At 41.0% G+C, this 22,166-nt stretch overlaps 1 protein-coding gene and 1 long non-coding RNA gene across 3 annotated transcripts in view; both read left to right on the plus strand.

The window, feature by feature from the left end:
• LOC307031345 (uncharacterized protein) overlaps window positions 1–22,166 on the plus strand; it is a 113,224-nt gene that overhangs the window by 36,710 nt on the left and 54,348 nt on the right. The window lies entirely within an intron of this gene.
• LOC307031103 lies at window positions 3,970–4,651 on the plus strand. The gene is made up of 3 exons (XR_013805875.1): window positions 3,970–4,010; window positions 4,216–4,275; window positions 4,601–4,651. It is a non-coding gene; the product is annotated as an uncharacterized lncRNA (long non-coding RNA).

The raw sequence follows: 22,166 nt of genomic DNA on the forward strand, positions 1-22,166 counted from the left end.
AATCTGTGCAATAACAATAAAGCAGGCATCTTTATTGTAGCCTCAACAATCAAGTTCTAAGTAGTGCAATCTGAAATATTTTATTTAGCATCTGAAAACCATTGGAAACAACTTCATGCCCGGGAAGCGAAGACCGGCGGAAACAGGAAGTCCGGTTCACTAAAATGTCCGTGCAGAACAATACCCTAACCCAGGGGTCGGCAACCCGCGGCTCTAGAGCCGCATGCGGCTCTTTAGCGCCGCCCTAGTGGCTCCCTGGAGCTTTTTCAAAAATATGAAAATGGAAAAAGATGGTGTGAATATATTTTTTGTTTTAATATAATTTATTATCCAATGCTGTAAAAATGTGTATAATAAATATTTAATTTAATTTAACATTTCTGTCAACGAAGATTTACGTCATAGCCTGCGACACACGTTTCAGCTCGGCGTAGTGCCAGGGTCAGGGCTAGACTGGATATTCGCGACGGAGGAGTGGGAGGGGACTCCGCCTCACGTCATCGAGGGGGAGGGAACTCCGCCTCAGGTCATCAACCAATCACAGCAGCGTAGGGGGAGGGAACTCCGCCTCAGGTTGCGCGTGTTTTAACCGCGTAATTTAACCGCGTAACTCCGAGGTGCTAACTGTTGCTAACAAACCGGTGGGTGTGTCATGGGCCATGGATTCCAAAGGGAACAAGAGAAAGATAGCTGAGGAGAACAGAGGATTCAACAGTTCTTGGACCGAATCATTTGCTTTCATTGCCATTGCCTGTATGTTTGCTTTGTAATGAGAAATTGTCAAATAACAAAAAGAGTAACGTGGAAAGACATTTCCATGGAAGGCATGCTACATTTGCAGCCGAGTACCCAGTTGGGAGTGAGAGAAAAACTGCGATTGCATTACTTCTGGAGAAATTAGAGGAGTGCAAAGATAGATTTAAGAAGTGGATTGCATCTCCAAACTCCACTACTGCTGCTAGTTTTGTTGCAACCCGGGAGATAATAAAGCGTGGAAAACCGTTCACAGATGGTGACTACATGAAGGATTCATTCATTAAAATATCAGAGCACCTATTTTCAGACTTCAAAAACAAAACCGAGATAATACAGAAAATTAAAGACATGCCTCTCTCCGCAAAGACAGTGAAGGAAAGGGCCATTAAAATGGCAGACAACATCACCAATCAGCAAATCAAGGACATTAATTCATCTCCAGCATACTCAATTGCCTGTGATGAGTCGTGTGATGTGATCGATATTGAACAGGCAGCGCTGTTATGCAGGTATGTGAACTATGATGGGCCGCAAGAAGAAATGATCGAATTAATACCACTGAAAGGCCAAACACGCGGGGAGGACATATGTTTTTAAATGACAATGGAATAAACACCAACCACCTGATTTCAGTGGCTACAGATGGGGCACCCAGTATGAGAGGATCACAAAAGGGGTTTGTGACTTTACTACAGAAAGCGTTGGATCGGAATCTGCTTGCATTTCACTGCATCTTGCACCAAGAAGCACTGTGTGCACAAACATTCCCACCGGAGTGTATGGAGGTGATGAACCTTGTCATCGAGATGGTGAACAAGATAATTGCAAAAGCATTAAACCACCGTCAGTTCCGTGCATTTCTAGATGAAGTTGACAGCGAATATTCCGATCTCCTGCTACACAACAAAGTCCGGTGGCTGTCCAGGGGTGAGGTTTTGCGTCGCTTTGTTGCTTGTTTAGAACATGTGAAAACATTCCTGAAAAGCAAAAACCTGAACTACCCGCAACTGGAAGATACCGAGTGGCTGGAAAAACTGCACTTTATTGTGGATATGACAAGCAGGGGCGTAGCTGGGGGGGGGGAGGTTAGGATGATTCCAAGGGCCCAGCACTGGGGGGGGGGCCCAGAGAACACTATTATTATCTTTTTATTAATATGGTTTTATTATTATCCTAAAGTAAGTTAATGTAAATGACTCAAAAGTATAATTGCCTGTATTAAAAAAAAACGTCCCAAAAGAAACAAACAGGTGCTTGTTACTCTGTTTGACAGAATGAGCACCCCTCCCTTCATTCATTGCATGGTATGGGCGCCTGAGCAATGGAGCAAGCGGAGCAGGTGCATCCCCACAATTGACCTTGGGGGAGCAAACGTGTGCTTTTGCACCCCCACTTTTTGATCATATGAAAAATATGACATTTCCCCCCCAATATATCACTGTAAACATAAGTGTGTAATTTCAATCGAATTAATAATACGCAATGAAAGAACTTGTGCTGATTATAGACACTTAATAGCGAGTTTTTAAGTTTCCAAAGATTGTGACCCCCCCCCGCATTTCGCTCACAATGGTTTGATCAACTGCCTCCCACCCACAGCAGTCCTGATGCAGGTAGGCTGAGTGTAAATCACCGCGAACAGTCTGTCATTGGTGGCAGACCTTTTCAGTAAGTTGTTCAAACAAAGAATATGTTAGACATGTCTTTACTTCTACCACTCAATACAATAAAACACATTTATAATCATCACCTTCTCTTCATTTTCGCTGCATTGAATTACAGGTCACTCTTTATGTTAGCTAGCGGTTAGCTGACGTTTGCTAGCTAGCTAGTAACATCAACCAGTGTGTGTGTTTGACTAGCTAGCTACCTGGTAGATCGAAGCCCATTAGAGTTTGAGTTTATTAGGATCCCCATTAGCTGTTGCATGACAACAACTAGTCTTCCTGGGGTCCACACAAAACATAAAACATTGCATTCGACAAGACTTTTACAGAACAGTAAATACAAAATAAAAAACTTTTCCGAAGTCCATTTTCCTTCAAGCATTGACTTTCATATTTTCCATCATATACCACTTATTTTCTGATTTCATTTCATTGGAAAGAAAATAATGATAATAAAATAAGAATAAAGTACTTATATCTATCTGCATTTACAGATGCCAGCCTTCAATTCTCTTAAGGTACAACTACCTGAAATGAAAATAAAAGAAGAATGAATTATAGAATGATAGAAGATAATATGATAGAAGCCCATCTCCTACTGTAACTAACCTGCACACTGTGTGTGTGTGTGTGTGTGTGTGTGTGTGTGTGTGTGTGTGTGTGTGTGTGTGTGTGTGTGTGTGTGTGTGTGTGTGTGTGTGTGTGTGTGTGTGTGTGTGTGTGTGTGTGTGTGTGTGTGTGTGTGTGTGTGTGTGTGTGTGTGTGTGTGTGTGTGTGTGTAGCCAGCCAGCCAACCAGGTAGAACATGGCAGAAAAAATAAAAAATCATGTATTTAACCCAGTTCAGTGTATTCATACGTGTATTGCTCTCCTGTGTAGAATGATGTGGTGGTGACAGTGCAGACTCAGGGAGGAGGCAGAGAAGGAGAGAAAGAGACACAAGAGTTACAGGTAATGGAAATATCAGTCAGCTTAAAGTGTAGGATAACATAACAAATTAAGACACAAATACTTGGATAATATATTCCCCCCTCTCTCCCTTTCTTTACAGAGTAGCATAAAGATTGTGTATTCAAACCAGTTCAGTGTACTCATAAGTGTATTGCTCTCCTTAATGTAGAATGATGTGGTGACTGTGCAGACTCAGGGAGGAGGCAGAGGAAGTGAGAAAGAGACCTAGGATAACATCCCTAGTCAAAAGATGCTATAGGAATCTCTATACGTTTTTGGAACCCTATAGGAATCCTTTAGGATCCCATAGGATTTTGAGACAGTTCTGTGCTCTATATTGCAGGAAATTGCACGTACAGGTGTTCATTAAATTAAAACAATTCTGCCATGGAGGTGGTCGTGCCTGACCCACTCCAAACCACCCCTTGCCTGCCAGTTACTAATCTTGCACCCCCACTTTCAACTATAACTAGGCGGCACAGCAGTGCACCAGCAGCTTGCAGCTTGAACAGACTGACAGGAAAATGTCCTCTACAGCTCATGAATCAGGAGCTCAGAAACGAAAGAAAAAACGTCAGCAAGAGGAAAATAATAAAAGAGGTCGACAGATAGTCACCAAGTATTTTCACAAGAAAGGTATTTATTCACAGAACTTGTTTTGAAGCCCATAACAGCTTAGCCAACATTTTGTGGCTGACGTTAGCTACCTGTTGCTATCAAAAATTAGATGAGTGTCGATGAGCCCAGTGAATTTGTATCCAGCAGCTATGCCCTTTTGCTATGGCTAGCTAACCTAACCTGTATAATGTTACATGCTAATCACATCTGCTCTAATGCACAGATGCGGCTTCAGGATCAGTACCCCTTCCCTCAGGCCGGTTCCCAGTTGAAGGAGAGGGAGGTAAAGCAGCAGGGCTTGGGGTTAACAAACAGATTTTAAATATGCTTACCATGCATTGAATACAACTTTAGGTAATATTCACATTTAGTTACTCTAGTTCTTCCAGTAATTGCAATACCATTGACCACTGGCACATTAAATTGAGGTTGTTACAGTAGCTATAGCTAGATTTGAGCAATTGAAAAATATCTATACAAATGATTATTATTATTATTATTATTATTATTATTATTATTATTATAACAATTAAGAGATAGGTCGAGCTGTACTGTGTTATTACTATTATAGGGCATTTTATAAATTATGTACACTATGGATACTCTAGAGCCAGGGCCTTCGAGCAAGGCAGCCAACGAGGAGAGCAGAGGTGAAGAGGCAGAGGTACCAGTACAAGAAGAGGTCGAGGACCATGAAAGCAGCACAGATGAGGAGGAAGCAGCTATGGACAGTCAATGTCAGGGACAAAGTGAGGCTCCGACACAGGATGCCACAGATACTGAGCCACCTGTAGTGGTGTCTGAGGTAGAAGATCTGCTATCACTTGACCCAGGGTTGTTCCCAGCTAGGATGAGTGACAAGGACAGGGCAACTATTGTAAAGAAATTAGCAATGCGAGAAACAGATCAAGAAATTCCACATGATTCAAAGGGAAAGAGATTTCCAGATTACTTGAAATACACCAAAGCAGATAAGGGTAGGGGAAAAGTGAAAAGGGACTGGTTGATTCACAGTGAAAGTGCAAATGCACTGTTCTGCATACCATGTGTTCTTTTCTCCAAGGAGCAAAAAATACCCTCTCTTAGTGCTTTGAGTAGTGACCAGGGATACAAGATGTGTGACGTCGAGTGGCGTCGCATGTATGATAAATTCCCAAGCCATGAAACAAGTAGGAATCACAGGGACTGTTATTTGCGATGGAAACACCTACAGTGTTCGGTTATGACTGCATGTGGCGTTGATCATCAGTTGCAGAGAGAGCTACAGTCTGAAATTGAGAAAAACAAAGCTATCTTGCAGAGACTCCTTGATGTCACTCTGCACTTGGCAACGAGGAATTTAGCTTTCCGAGGTAAAACGCATGCTTTGGGCGATGTCCACAATGGAAATTTTGTAGGTACGCTAGAACTTTTGTCACGATATGATCCACTCTTGAAAGACCACTTAGACAAAATCAAAAAAGGAAGCCAGCTAACTCATTATCTGAGCCCAGACATCCAGAACGAGTTTATTGAATTGTGTGGGGGAAAGGTTTTAAAAACCATTCTGACGGAAAGGGAGGATGCCATATACTATGGAATCATTTGTGATGCAACGCCTGACATTTCCCACACCGAGCAAAATGTTGTGCTCATAAGATATGTACATTATAATGAAGACACAGGCGAATGGGAGATCACTGAAAGATTTATTGAATTCAAAGATTTCAACGGAAAAACAGGATGTGAAATAGCAGGCATGATGGAGAGTGTGCTTCTGGATCTAGGGATAGACATTAGTGATTGCAGGGGGCAAGGGTATGATAATGGGGCGAATATGTCAGGGAAAATCAAGGGAGTCCAAGCACAAATACTGAAAAAGAATAATCTTGCTACTTTCTCACCTTGTGCCTCCCACACGTTGAATCTGGTAGGCGTGCATGCTGCAGAATCGAGCCCTGAAGTATCCAACTTTTTTGGTTACATTAACCGCCTCTACACATTTGTAAGTGCCAGTCCATCTCGTTGGTCTATATACAAAAAGAAAACAGGTTGCTCTGTATATAGGCTATCTGACACTCGCTGGAGTGCGAGAATTGATGCTGTGAAACCTGTAGCAAAGCACCTACCTGGTGTCATTGAAGCCCTTGCTACCATACTGAGCTCATGCAGTCTCACAGGTGAGGCCAGATCTGAAGCTGTTGGTCTGAGGAACTACCTCATGTCATTTGATGCCATTGTCCTTCTCACCATTTGGGTGAAAGTATTGCAATCTATTGATGACAGAAATGTGATACTCCAGTCAGGGAAAATCTCAATAGAGGTGGAGGCAGGTAATGTTGCTGCACTAAGAGATGAGATGCAGACTCTCAGAAATGGATGGGATGCTATTCTGTCTGAGGCATCAATGGTAGCTAAGGAAATGGAGGTTCCACCTCATTTCAAAAAAGAACTTTGCCGTGAGAGGAGGAGGAAGAGGTTTCATGATGAAACTGCTGAAGGAACAGGTCAGGAGGATAGGCCAGAAACAACATTCCTTAACACTGTGTTTCTCACTGCCATGGACCAGATCATAAGTGACTTGGACACTCGGTTCCAAACAACAGCAAATATTGTTGAAGAATTTGCTGCCATACTTAAAATTGGGAAGTTGAGTGACAGTGTCATGGCTTCTGTGTGTCAGCCACTGAGGGAGAAATACTCACAGGATCTCACAGATCAGTTTGAGAGTGAGATAAGGCATCTCAATAAAATATTTTCTGCCACTTTCCCCCCTGATTGTAGCTCTCTTGATCTACTGAATGCAATATACAAGATGGAACTCCAGAGCATTTTTGGAGACGTTTGCATTGCCCTCAGAATTTTCTTGACGCTCCCAGTTACCGTAGCTGGTGGTGAAAGATCATTTAGTAAGTTGAAACTTATCAAGAGCTATTTAAGATCTACCATGTCGCAAGAGAGGTTAAACAGCCTTGCAATGTTATCGATTGAAAGCAAGCTGGCTCTGTCACTTGATTTCAAAGAGCTCGTAAAAGATTTTGCCACCAAGAAGGTCCGGCGATTGGCGTTCGGGATTTAGGAATAAAAATCCAGTCTATGACAGGATTGTGGGATGTTTCCCTATAGTAAGCTGACAGGCTACAGCCCACATTGTGAACAATTACTATCTGATGCATAGTCCTCTCGCACTACATTTTTCATTGTTTGCTGTAAGTGTGTTCATGTCCTGAGAGTTTATTGTTTTATAATTATGTTCAAATCTTCAGTTAATTTATACTTTTGTCCTTGTGTTGTTCAAATCTTAATTTAATAAGTCAAAGAATGTTGAGATTTTTTGTTTGTTCATTCCTGTATTGGGTGTAATTTTCAATTAAATAGACAAAAGATAAAGTTGATAGTCAGTGCATGTTGATTTCTTGCAGTCCATTACAGTTCTTTAACTTCAACAGGGTTTTCGAGGTTGGGTTTCATCGTGTCGTTTTGGGGGTGGACGCAAGGTTCTGACCCCACCAGTATCCAAGAATCCTGAATTGTCCCCACCAATAACTCAACACTTGTCACTCGCGCCTCCTCGAATTACTTGCGCGTGTAACAGGTAGGGCTTTAGCACTCTGCTGAGAAAGGCAGCAACCCGGCCGCTACAGCAAAAAAGCTAGTGCTCTGCCCGCGACAGTTCAAAATCTGCTTCGTAAAAGGTATATCCAAGCAGGGAACGATTGTATACTACAGAGCACATCAAAATGTAAGTGTCTGTCAACCTAATAGTGTGCTTGAGTAGACTATTTGTGTTGGAGATGGGATTACAGAGAGACAGGACAAGTAACAGCTTTTGTATGTTGAGTATCAGAAAACATTGTCACAAGAATAGGGGAAAATATGCCTAGCTAGTGCAACTCAAGGTTGTTTGGTAGACTATTGCATTGGTCCATTCATTGAAGATGAACGCAATGCGACATCCTGAACTGGTGCTGAACTGCTGATCCGAATGTATAGGTAAAAACCATATTATGCGTTTTCATCAATAAATAAATGGCCACATTTTTTTTAGCGTGCGCGCTAATGCGCACTCGCATGGATTGGGGGCCCACAAATAGATTCTTTCATGGGGCCCAGAATTTCCAGCTACGCCCCTGATGACAAGTCACCTAAACATGCTGAATAAAAGTCTCCAGGGCCGGGGAAACACTGCACTGCAAATGCTGGAAGCTGTTTTGTCATTCGAGCGCAAGCTGACTGTATTCGCCAGAGATGTACAGCGAGGCACGCTCTCTCACTTCCCCTCCCTGAGAGAGTTCAAAGAAGCCCATCACGATCACACACTCAACGGTGATTATTTACAAGGTGCGATCGTTGATATGCAAACTGCATTTGGGAGCAGATTTAGCGAGTTCCGAAAGGAAAAAATGACACTATCTTTCCCTGTCACACCCCTGGAGATTGACCCGTCCTTGTTGCACACATTCCCAGGAGTAAATCAAGCTGACCTTGAAATGAAAATGGCTGATATAGCTGACAAAGATTTATGGATGTCCAAATTCAAAAGTCTGACAGCCGAGCTTGAAGATTTCACTCGCCAGAAAGCCCAGCTTGCCCAAAGCCACAAATGGAGCGAAATTGAAAGCCTCCCAACACCCGAGAAACTTGTGTTTGAAACATGGAATGCTCTTCCAGACAGTTATAGGAACATGAAGAAATATGCATTTGGAGTATTATCCATCTTTGGATCAACATACCTGTGCGAGCAGATATTCTCAAACATGAACTACATAAAATCCAAATACCGCACCCGCCTCACAGATGAGAGCTTGCAGTCCTGCGTGAAGATTAAAGTTACATCTTACATGCCCGATGTTGAGAAGCTGTCCAGTGATGTCCGAAAACAGAAGTCACATTAAACGGGTAAGAACACAATCCTGTCATAGGCACATATTTAGTAACAAAGTGGCTGTTTTTATAAAGTGATTTCTGATTTTTGTCAGTATATATTTGGAATGACACAGGGATATTATTGTGTTTTGTTGCTCAGGTCCGAGGATGGCTGCATTGTATTGTGCGTGTCAAAAGAGAAGAGGGTGCTGCTGCATTTTACCCTTGCACATTTGCAGAAAACTAAAGAGAAGAGGATAATGCACAGAAATCGAACTTAAACTGTATTATTTTAATTGTATATACTTTACCTTTTCAAAAGGCTGCTGTTTTATTGCACTCTGTCTGTTGCCCAGATAAGGGGGAAAAGAGAAGAGGATTGTATTGTATTGTATTATTGAGGATTGAAAAGGACTGCATTTTATTTCCATGGGGAGGTCTGAAATTACAGGAGGCCTATTATGCACGTTGCACATTTTGTTGTTGTTTTTTCGAATCCTAAAATAAAAATGACAAAAAAAATCTGATTTCTTTATTGTATTTCTATAATTTCATCAATGCAACGAAACATAATACATTAATATTATAATGGAAGTTCAACTTAAAGCACCATCGTACAGCAGAGTAGTCACGTGGTGCGTCATTCTCTCCAGGATGCGCTGCAGGGAAAATAAACATTTAATCATGAATGCTCATTATGTATTTGTAGCCTACTTATAATTTTGATAGTAGGCTAATATAGCCACTTACAGCATGTGTTGCCTTCATTATAAGGCTTATATAAGGCTTTTAATTTTTTGCAGCTCCAGACAGATTTTTTTTTTTTTTTGGTCCAATATGGCTCTCAACATTTTGGATTGCCAACCCCTGCCCTAACCCATAGATCCGTGGGTGAATAATGTCAATCACCACAGTGTACACATTAACAACAACTACACTATTTTGGCAGTGCAACAATTAAACAAGAACTACACTCTTTTGGCAGTAACAATTAGATAAATAATAAACTGTCAGACTGAAGACAAACAAACTATTTTCAGCAATCAATCTGTTTAGTTGACTCTGGGTGACATTTGGCGATTTAAAAAAATCGTTTTTGGCTCTTTAGATGGTGTTGCTCCATCTGGTCACTGCCGGTGGTTGAGACGGTGGGGTCTTTATAGCCCTATGTACATTAGTTAGGTGCTTCAGGAGATTGGCATTGCTGTTATCCGATGTGGACAATGATTTCTGTCCTGCACACAGTTTACATTTGACCGTAATATTTTGTGCGTCCTTTATCCCCACAAATTGAAAATAGTGGTTATATCTCCGAGTTGTAAATGCGCTGCTGCTCTCGCTGATACTTGCATCTGCCATAGTGTGTGTGCTGGTGGTGGGCGTTGCCGTGTATGTGTGTGTGTTAGCAAGTGTTTGTGTGCCTGTGTATTTTCCCCATAAGGCAAGACCCGCCCAACTCTGTCTCTGATTGGCTTACCCTGAAATGTTACCCCGCGTTAACCAATCATCACTCCTCTCTGGTCACTTTCACTTTTCCATGGTACTGTGAGAGGACATCGCTGTATTCGCCTGTAAATTACATCCGCAGGGAGATTCGGTTCAGTTGGATCACATAATGTAACGCAGTAACGCACCCATTTAAATCACAGTAACTATAACGGCGTTACTGAATGGGAATAGTTAACTAGTAACGTTATTAGTTACCGCAAAAGGTAGTTGTGTGCGTTAGTTTGTAACACGTTAGTCCCAACACTGGCAAACACACACTTGATCACCTGAGAGCTGCCGTTTCATTCAGACTGTTTAAAAAAAAAAAACGGTCTGATTTTAACAACTCAATGTGTGATTGTTATAGCAGTAATATTATACACTAATAATACAGTAAACTATTAACACTGTACATATTATTGTTTTCCCGTCGGATTAGGATTATCGGTAGTGAGAGCAGTGCTGCATTTTCCTCCGGTCGGATGTGACATAAAAACAAAGCGATTATTTTTGTTGTTGTAAACTCACGTGGATTAAACTACATGTATTAGTGCATTCATTTCAATTCGCAAACATATGATACATTAAATGATCGTGAGGATGATGATTGAAAATAGTTTGTTTGAGCCGGGCTGCATTTCCTGATGAAAAAACATAGCGATGGTTTTGTACTTACGTGAATTAAACAACATTATTTTGTTAAATAAAAACATGGTGATGTTTTGTTAATTATTACATGTCTCTTATTTAGCACAGAATATGATCCTATCCTTGACATATGGATCTTAACAAATATCCGCTATATCAGATACCTGTAGATCTATCAGCTGTTTATTTCACATGAGTTCCAGTGTGGCAGCTTTTCACGGCTCCCCCTGGTGGATCCATGATCCATTGCAGCTGGTTTAATTAAAATTACATTTATTTATCAAGGGGGCGTATCAAGTCCTGCGGGGGGGTTTTCCTTTTCAGCAGGGGCCCACCCCATGCAGATCACGGACCCGCACGGGTAGGCGTTTGAAATGAAGCGCTACATCTGTATATTGTCACTCACATATTTATACATTTTTCACTCACACATTTATACATTTTGTTCTCATATTCATATTTATACATGTTGCTCTCATGCACATTCATTCAATGTTTACATTTAATATTATAAATAATATATGCATGTCTGAAGACAATATGTATGCAAGAGAAGAATATATGTATGTATGTATGAAGACAATATATGTATGCAAGAGAAGAATGTATGTACCGTATGTCTGAAGACAATATATCTGACCTGCTCTATCGAAATCAGTGGCATTGACCCAAAGACACATTTTGAGTTGTATACACTGCTGGAAAGAGGATATTCCTAGCTTTCTAATGAATCAGGATTGTTTTTGTACTCCAAATATTAAGCGAAATGTGTCACATTATATAATGACTGTTACAGAGTCATCATTTTGAGAAAAAGGCCTTCAAAGTTTTCTCTTCTCTGGAATCCATTGATCTGATTGATTATTAGCGGAGCAAATGATCAAAATACTACGGAGGGAAGATATTTTCGTTTGGATTACTGGTCTGGGGGAAGCTCGCGAGTGTGTGTGTGTTTGTGTCTTTTTGCATTTGTGTGTATTGCGTTTGTTTCCCGGGGTAAACCCTCACGAGAAACACTGGCCGTTGTTATGCCTGCTGTGACGTTACATTACTCCGTTCTCCGCTTGTAATTATGCCGTTACAAGCTTCAAAGTTGTATTTATCATCTGAATTTGCCGAAACAAGTTTAATATTCTGAAAGCCAAGACTTTGTTTAATTGAATTCAAATGAAAACAAACTGTAACGGACCCTGCCGTGTTATTTATGATACTCTACGCTTACATTCATAATGTCAGCCGGAGGGAGGGGGGGCGACGCTGCGGAAGAGCAGATTGCCTGTCATCTTCCCTTTACAAGCTTAAAGAATGTATTTATCGTGTGAGTTTGGAAATAAAAGTTTCATATTCTGAAAGCCAAGACTTTGTTTGTTTAAAATCAAACAAAACACCCGAACCCCGAAAAAATATTTTTTTACGCAAATCCACGTTTATTTTGAAATGAGCTGTTGCGACTTCCGACTGATTTCTATAGAGCGGGTGACATATGTATGCAAGAGAAGAATGCATTTATGTGTGAGAGAAAGTATAGTGGAAATGGAAGGAGTATGGTTGAAACGGAAGGCAGGTCATTATCGCTCTGTGATTGGCTCAGAAGGTCGAGCGGGGCGGGCTCATGTTCAACTTCAGATTCAAATCAACATGATGGAGGGAGATGAATCTGTGTATCTACGGACCATTTGTTTTTCTTTATTAAAAAAGTAAACGGAAGAGCGTCTGAGAGGCGTTTTTGCCCTTTTGCTTTTTACCTTACTAAATGGTCAGTGGAGCGAGGGGGGAGGGGCCGCGAAACTCGCGGAAGTGATTTCAAAACAAAAAGCACCAAGCCCCCAGGAAGTGCGCCGGATTCTGATGAGAATATTCGTTGTGGCCAAACGACAGTACTACACTTCCGTTAGGTTGCTAGGCCCGGAAACACTTCCTATTGACTTAAATAGGGAAAGAGTGGTCTGTAAATCTTTGGATAATTTTTTTAAACTAAATAAACTACCCAGTATGAACATTTGTATAGCCCTTATTAAAAACATTCGGTCCTCAAGTTGTAAAATGTGCTAATAACGTTATTCTGAGAGTTATTTTCCTCGGCATTATGAACGTGCTTCCAACCCACGGGACCGCGCTGCCCAGCAACCCTGTCTCCTAAAAATTACGTTCCCATAGAACTAAACTGCATTCTCAATTACGTTTAGCTAGAAACGTATTTTCTCCCACGTTACGTTCGTTATGAACGTATCTCAAATACGTTTATTTTCTATATATCTTTGCCATTTATTGTCTTGCTTATGATAATGATAATAGTCATTTATAAATATCATTTTAGAGCACACATTTGAAATCAGTAGATGAGGCTGTAATTTCGCCAGCTATTACTCTCATGAGCGAGGCAGAAAATAATAGTTGTAACATGCCAAAAAGCTGCTGTGTCGTTTATTGCACCTCAAACATTAAATGAAATCCAGAGTTACGTGTTTTTGTACTTCCTCTAAGAACAAAGGACAGTAAAAGAAAATCTCTGTGGCTTCAGGCTTGATCGCCGTTCAAATGACAGTGTTTGTTTCCCCAAAAGTGGGCGGGGCTGTAAAGTGACGTAGATTTTACTCTCATATATTATTCAAACCATTCTATTTATTCTAAGGTAAATTACATGCCAGTGTTTTATCTTTTTATTTATTTGTGTCCCATTTGCCGTCTTTGAGGAAAATAAATGGGGCTTAGAGCCTCAAAATACTGAAATCTGTAATTTTAAAGTCTTTTTTTCCTTCTAATTTGTTATTCTTTTCTAAATAACACACTGTTATTTACTCAACAACAACACACAAATATCCTTGTTTTTATTTATTCGTTTAATTTCTTGGGCTTTTTAGCCGTAAATAAAGTCACCGGAAACAGACGTAGGCCTATAAGGGACATTTCGAGCTATACACACCACAAACCACCCACTGAACAGATTACCCAAGATCCTCAGCTTGAAGCTGGTTGATTGGATGTTTTAGCCGCAATGCATGTTGGGATATGATGTTAATGCGATATGATATCCGAAAACATTTAAAAAAAATAAAAATAATACTTTATTCAGAGTGTTCTTGCTTTTCTCTTTGGAAGTCATCACATAACGGCATTGTAATACACGGTTCGGCCGCATTAAATCTGCCGTAGTTCTTTAGTTATAGAGCCCTGATGAGAAGACTTCTGGACAAACAGGAGAACTGCCGTCAAAACTGAATATGTGACGTGGATCATAAATATATCAACAATCAAACAACATCTTGCATTTTTTTTCCCAAAATACGTCTCCTGCAGTATCAATAGTAATTTGGCTGACTTTTATATTCGATCCAATTGGTAGATAGGTTATATTAACACCATAACGGTGCACAGCTGATAGAAAAGGACTTGTAGTTTTTAAAGATATTACTGATTTTCTTTAAATATAAGAATGTAAATACTGAGTTGAGAGAATAGTCAGGGGATTTGGGTGATGGGAGAAACATCTATGGAATCACAATTTCAATAGCTTACCATTAAATGACGGATATACCTTTCTGTCTGTGATGTTTTACAAATCAGATATTAATGTGTAGAAGTAAAACATGAGAAATAGTATATAGCAATATCCTGTAAAATTATGTAAAGACATGAATAAAACTAGTAAACTACACATCTTCAGATGTTATACATACTGTATCTGTGCCATGTTTTCTTTTAAAACCAAACTGGTTGTCAGCTGTGGTAATACCTTTCCAGCCTATCCAACAGAATTTTCTCAAACACTTTGGAGAGAATGCTAGCTAAAGTGATTGGTCTCTAATTATCAATGCCATAAATCTTCCCAGCTTTATCCTTGATGGCTGGCACAAGTAGCACAGATAACATGGAATCTGGTAAGACACCATGATTAAGGAAACCAGTAAGACACAGAGCAAGAAGAGGAGCAAGATTAAAACTGGCATGTTTTAAGTGTTCAGCTGAGATGAGATCCGGGCCACAAGCTTTGTTATTTTCTAGATTCATTATAGTGTTGTAGACTTCCTCTGATCTAACCGTAACATTTTCAGTGGAGTCAACCTTTTCAACCACAAATGCATCACTCTTAACACAGTTGAACAACTCATGATAGTGTTGTCGCCACAGTTCAGCGATGTTGTCTGACCCACACACTCCTTCAATGGAAGACGGTAAGGGAGTCTTACAGCTGTTTATGACTTTGACCTCTTTCCCGAAATAATAGCAACTATTGTTGCGCAGCTTTCTGGCAAGTGAGTCAGCCCTCATTGTGTCCTCATTTTTTTTAATGAAGCGGACAGCATACTTATATTTGGCATTAGTGGACTGTGTATGTTCAAACAAAGACCCCTGTCTCGGCCTTCCTGATTCGGCCCACAATTTAAAAGCATCTCTAGCAGCAGTGTGTAGCTCAGTCACATGTTCATTCCATCCAGGTTTTATACTATGCTCCTTTTTCTTACTGTTGTAAAAACCCTTACTTGAGGCATTTAACACATCAATAATAAGATCATATGTAAAACATAGATCACTACTATGCTGCGCATTTGTACAGTTGGTGTCACTGCACAGCATTGCTTCTCTAGGAATTACAACCAAGTCTAATGATTTGTCAGTGAGTGAGGTATAGTGATTAATATCCTTCTCTCTTAACTTTGACCAATCCAGCTTCCCTGTGTACGTTTTATTGTCATTGACAGATAGCACCGGAATATATTCAACATTTAGGGTTAATACAAAAGGAATATTTTGGCCAATATTAGTGGCCAACTCATAAAAAATGTCAATGTTGTCCAGAGAAGCGTGTGCATCAGCTGTGCATATACAGTGATCTAGCCATGACACAGTATGCCATGCTTCACTAATATATGTCTAATATAAATCTTTTCAATTTACACACGGCATCTATTGCACGTCTGTCCGTCCTGGGAGAGGGATCCCTCCTCTGTTGCTCTCCCTGAGGTTTCTCCCATTTTTCCCTTTAAACTGTGGGGTTTTCTCTGGAAGTTTTTCCTTGTACGATGTGAGGGTCTAAGGACAGAGGGTGTCGTATTGTCATACTGATATTCTGTACAAACTTTGAAGTCCACTGAGACAAATGTAACATTTGTGATATTGTGCTATATAAATAAACATTGATTGATTGATATGTAAAGCTTTTCTCAGGTAGAAGAGATTTACTTGACAGTATGAGATTATTATCATTACAAAAATACAGTAAACATTTGCCAAACAGAGATTTATCATCCGAAATGTCAGCATTCAAGTCCCCAACGACATACACACAGGTTGTGGCATTATCCTTAATTATTGAGTTAACAAATGCCATTCTATTGCGATATTCATCTTCATTTTCATATGATTCATAAGGTGTGTATATATTTACGATAATAAATGACCTATTTTCATACTTGATCTCTATACCAATGGCCCAGTCCACGTCCAATCTTACCACTGTAACCAAAAGATCATATTTACTGTTCCAGAGAATCGCCACACCACCAGGTATCTTGCCATGGGCAATTTTATCACAGAGATCAGTAGTTGACTCTCCAACTCCATGAAAATGAGCATGTAGTGCAGGGCTATTCAACTACATATTCAGTTCGGCCAGATTTTATAACTACAAAATTCAGCTGGGCCAGACATTCAGCGGCCTGTAAAAAGCGGGTAGTGACACATTTTAAACCAACACATATTACTGCGATGAAGAACATGCCATTTTTATTAATTGTTCATCTAACAAAGGTACGTCAAAAAGTGCATAAAAACACAACAAATTAGCATTAATTTACCAGAATCTGAAAAAAAGTGCACAGTTGTAGCTTTACATTTGTTTGCTTTAGAAGTCAAATATTCAGGGTTTTTTTTTTAACCAGGCACATCACAAAGTGCATTTAACTGAATACAATAATAGCAGTCTTAATAAATGTCCTCACATATAAAAAAAAAACAGCTAAAGAGCTCCAATGCAACACAAAGAGGTAGTACTGTAGCAATACTATTTTTTCACTTTTCAAGTAATAACAAAAAAATCATACGTTTTGGTCACATTTGACCCAGCCACATTACAAAGTGCATTTAAATGAATACTGAAAGAACTGTCAAACCCTTCAGTGCACAAACCCATAACAAGGAATAAGGGTAACCAACACATGAATGAATACTACACTACACGTCTACTATAAACTAGGTGCTTACTATCACCTCATTTGTGATTTGTCATCGCTGACTTTCTCAATGGGAGAAGGGACATTTTTTGTTTTGAACAAGAGCAGTGATTTTTGGCTCATAGGATGTCAATGCAATCCTAAAACAGGTGTGCTGTCAGTCAGGGAGCAGCGAGTGCTACTTTTGATTGAGTTCATGTGTGAAAAGCTTGATTCACATGTGTATGTTGATCCAAACATACTGAGCACACAGATCGCTACTTTCTGAACGTTAGGGAACTGCTGTTTGTTGACATCACTCCAAAACTTCGCTGGCCCGTTAGTGCGCTGCATGTCAATAAGTTCCAGTGTATATTTCCCCTTGTCGATGCAGGGGACCACTTCCTTTGCTCTGGTTGATACGTCCCTCTCTATTGCAACAGTGAAGGGGTCTCTGGCAAAGCCCATCATCACCTCTGTGGGCAGAGCAAGTCCATCCAATCGACCGGCAAAGTTCTCTTTCAACCTCGCAATGAAATCTGTCATCACATCCGTGATTTGTGCCGGGGATGGGATGTGTTTGGGGAGCGTCAGAAAATGCAGTATCCGACCCGTGCTCAGGTCGGTCGCGAAAAGGTCCAGCTTGACTTGGATCTGCTCCACAAGATAAATGACCGTTTTGTCTCTGTTTACGCTTCAGAGTTGAGAGAGACATGTTTTAGAGTTGCTATCATAGGACCACCGTTACTAGCACCACTAGATGCACTTTCAAAAAACGTGCTGCGTTGTGGTTTGGTGGTTTCTATGCAACACGGAGTGCTGCGTTCATGGTCTGTACTAGTGTAGGAATTTGGCTACGGGAGGCTGGGCCACTCGGGAGTTGGTTCTGGGCCGCATCTGGCCCGCGGGCCGCCAGTTGAATAGGCCTGATGTAGTGTATTCAGCCTTTCCAGATCTTGCTTAGGTAACCATGTCTCTTGTAAGCACAGAATATCACATTCCTCCAACAGTTTATCAACAACCAGCCGCCTTGCTTTATCAGCAGCACTGTGCCCCACACGTAGGCCAAGCGTGTTATATGACACCACCCGCATCCTATTGTTTATGTACTACAGTCATTTACATCAGCAGATGCATGATTCCTGTGTTGTACAGGAGCGACCACATTGTTTGTAGTAGTGCTATCACCCGCAAGCAACCCACTAGCAGGCCGTCTTGGCTCATAATAGCGTCGGACATAGGTGCCAGCTGGCCACAGCTCTGGGTCATACATTTCTGCCACTTCCTTGCATTCGGCAGTGACGTGAAATGAGCTGAACCGGCTCTGTGCCGACTCGATCTTCCGACAAGTAACTGCTCGGCCAAGTTTCTCACTCAGATACTCAGTTAGCATGTTAGCTTCCAGTTGAGGGGCAAACTTAGTGGCAAACACACTCACCATCTTTGTGATCACAACTTGTACGTTAGAACTCACCGGGCCAGTTCCAACTATACCCGTTTTCTTCCTCTCCCGTTTCAGAAGTGCTCGCATTCCCCGTTGTCTTGCTGCTGGATTATGCTCTGGTGTCACCTTGCTTCGGTGTCCTTCCTTCACAACACGGGACCACAAAGGAGACTTTGGTGGCTGTGGTGTGGACACGAATCCCACAGAGCTGCTGCAGCCTCCTCCAGCCACTGTTACCTCCTGGTCAGCACACACAGCTGCTGGCCGCACTTGATTGCATGGCCTCACATACCCCGCCCCTGGGTTCAACGCTGGTATATCCACAGGGCTTCTCAATTGCGGACACCCGGTCATCGAAGGCCATGGTCGTCACCCGCAGACCTTCACAGGCATCAGTTTGAGCTTCGAGCGTTTTTTTCACACAGCACATGTCCTTATTCAGCTGTTCCAACCGCCCCAGCAATGCTGAGACATCAATGTGGTCGTAGGAAACTGGTGGGAGGTCATCCAGATAGTGGGAGACGAATCTTGGTATATTCTCCCCACATTCATTTAGCACCTTCAAGCACGCTTTTATATTGTTAGCGTCTTTCTGTGCTCCTTTGTGTGTAACACAGCGCTGCGTCGTTTGAGGACACAGCTCAAACAGTATCTTCTTCGAGGCTTCGATCCACTCAGAGTTGAAATTGTTTGAGGCCAATAAAACAATGTCATCATGATTCAGAGTTTTCATTTTGATGACAAGGAAGTTCAAAAGTTCATCTTCCACAATAACCTTATTATCAGTTGTTCGGTAAACTTCTGATTTAGTACGATCGGAGAAGCTGGCACCCCCACGCCAAGCTGCTGCCGCTGCTGTTGCCATCGTATCACAAGAGAGAGATAGATCTACAGGTAAGATCCATATGTCACGGATAGGATCATATTCTGTGCTAAATAAGAGACATGTAATCATTTACAAAACATCACCATGTTTTTATTTAACAAAATAATGTTGTTTAATTCACGTTGGCGTAAATACAAAATCATCGCTATGTTTTTTCATCAGGAAATGCAGCCCGGCTCAAACAAACGATTTTCAATCATCATCCTCACGATCATTTAATATATCATACTGTATGTTCGCGAATTGAAATAAATGCACTAATACATGTAGTTTAATCCACGTGAGTTTATAACAACAAAAATAATCGCTTTGTTTTATATCACATCCGACCGGAGGAAAATGCAGCACGGATCTCGATAATCCTAATCCCAAGGGCAAACAATTATATGTACAGTGTTAATAGTTTACTGTATTATTAGTGTCTAATATTACTGCTATAACAATCACACATTGAGTTGTTAAAATCAGACCGTTTTTTTTTTTTAAACAGTGTGAATGAAACGGCAGCTCTCAGGTGATCAGGTGTGTGTTTACACAATAAAATATGCATATTAATTTAATAAATCCTTCCAACACACATTGTAAGAACAGTTCTGTTTCATATGAGTGTTGAGAGCTGTTCAGGAATATAGCAGGGTTGCCAACTCTCATGCATCTGGCGTGTTACACACGCTTTCACTCTCAATCTCATGCTCTCACGCTGCCCAAACTACTCTCATGCCAAAAACAAGATGAACCGGTGATCGTTTTTGGTTGGTTATTTACATTGTTGAGTTGACAGCTGCTCAAACTGTCGATCCGCCCCACCACTCTTAACAACGTTAACAGACAGCAGAGCAGTGGGAGCCGGTTGGTCAATCCCCGACCCGTATTGCGCATGCGCAGATCCAGTAGAAATGATAAAAAAGTCTGCTGTTCATGTTCTACTAGGCCAAAATAGAGTCAAAGAGTATATGAGAGTGAGAGTGCGTTAATTCATATATTTGGCAGTTTGGAGTAAGTCTGTAGATTTGTTTGTGTGTGTGTGTTTCATGTATAGGCCTCTCACGATAATTAATTTTGTTGGATACATTTCCCCGGAAATTATTGCGATAAACGCTAAAATTGTCGGCACCGTTGTATGACCATTGTAGACCACTGACATAATGATAATATATAATAATAACTCAAGTACATCCTTTCCAACTAATAGTCACATCCTCGTGTAAATGGCAATTTATCGAGGTCAGAAAAGTTATCGAGTTATCGAGTATTTATCGTACGATAAGTCAATTAATTGCTTATCGCGACAGGCCTATGCACACAATAAAACAGTGGAAACAAACATGTGTTTGACTTTCATTAGTGAATGAAACGTTGTGCCCTTTATAGTCTGTGTCCAATATTGTGTATTTGTATATATCATATATATAATAATGTCCCGCTACTGACACGATAGCAGTCATTTAGTGCGCATATGTGTAATTAAACCCATGATATCAAAATCTCACTCCAGCCAGTTACCCAAAGTTGGCAACCCTGATATAGGCTATTGCGATATGAAGCCAATACAAAAAATCAAAAATCCAGTACCATTCTGAAATCCCCAGGATGTGTCTAAGTGATCTAACTAGGTTCTATTCATATTCTTGACGGGAAGAGCAGTGTAAATGGGCATCCATATGCATTTGAAAAGCAAAATAAATCACAGTTATTATACAATAGGCTTTAAAAGCACCATCGATAACCATTACCCTTCTCCAATTCAAACTCTTGACGGGAAAAAATGTCTAAATGGTTGGGCTATACTGTAGCCTACTGTATACATACAAAGGCCACAGAGATACCAGCGAGTCGAGAGAGAGAATGATATCTGCATTTTCTCTTTTGGTTTGATAAGGACACATCCTGGGGATTGTGTTTACAAACATTGACCATACCGTTCACCAGCCCCCACCTCCCATGTTGCCTATGCTGTATGTTGCAAACTCTTTGTTTAAAAAGAATTGGCCATCGGAATGTGTGGAGGAAGTCTCCCAAGGAGGATGGTCACATTCCACAGCTCTTCCCCCCCCCCTCCTATGATCTCCCAACCCCCAGTCTGTAGGTTTGTGTTCACATATTTCAGTGTTCATTTTGGCAGCTGCTTTTGATTTAGTCTTTAGACGAAAACGGTTATTAGTTTTAGTCACATTTGAGTCATTCCTATCCTTCGTAGTTTTAGTCGACAAAAACTCAAAACGTTTTAGTCAATTTTTATTCGAAATGTGTCTCTATACTCTCTGAAGGCTCCGTCCCCGACAGATCTCTGTGTCCGCAGCAGCATGTATGTTAGGCCCCGCACACAGAGAGACACAGGGAGATCGCTCTTCTGGAGTGAAGAGAGCGGTAAAACGCACATCAAGATTGTGCAGCCGGCTCTTTACATCAGTAAACGTTCTCCTTTTCTCCGCCATCTCCTTAGTCATGCCGTGGAAAAATGACAGCTTGCAGCCTCCCCAGATGATATCCTCCTTTTTTCTAAATGTCTCCCTTGCGGCGGCTAACACCCGCTCCCGCTCCAGAAAACTGGAGAAACCTCCTGATAATTGGCCGTGGTGGTCGGCCTTCTATCGGCATTGGTATCGGGGCTCGGCGCACCCGTTGAAGCTGTGTTCCGTCTAGTTCAACACCCAAGGCTTCCGAAATGATCTTCCTTGCACATTCTGTTGGTCTGCCGTTTTCAAGCTTCTCCC

The sequence above is a fragment of the Notothenia rossii genome (assembly GCF_949606895.1).
Source record: "Notothenia rossii genome assembly, chromosome: 3".
Classification (NCBI taxonomy): domain Eukaryota; kingdom Metazoa; phylum Chordata; class Actinopteri; order Perciformes; family Nototheniidae; genus Notothenia; species Notothenia rossii.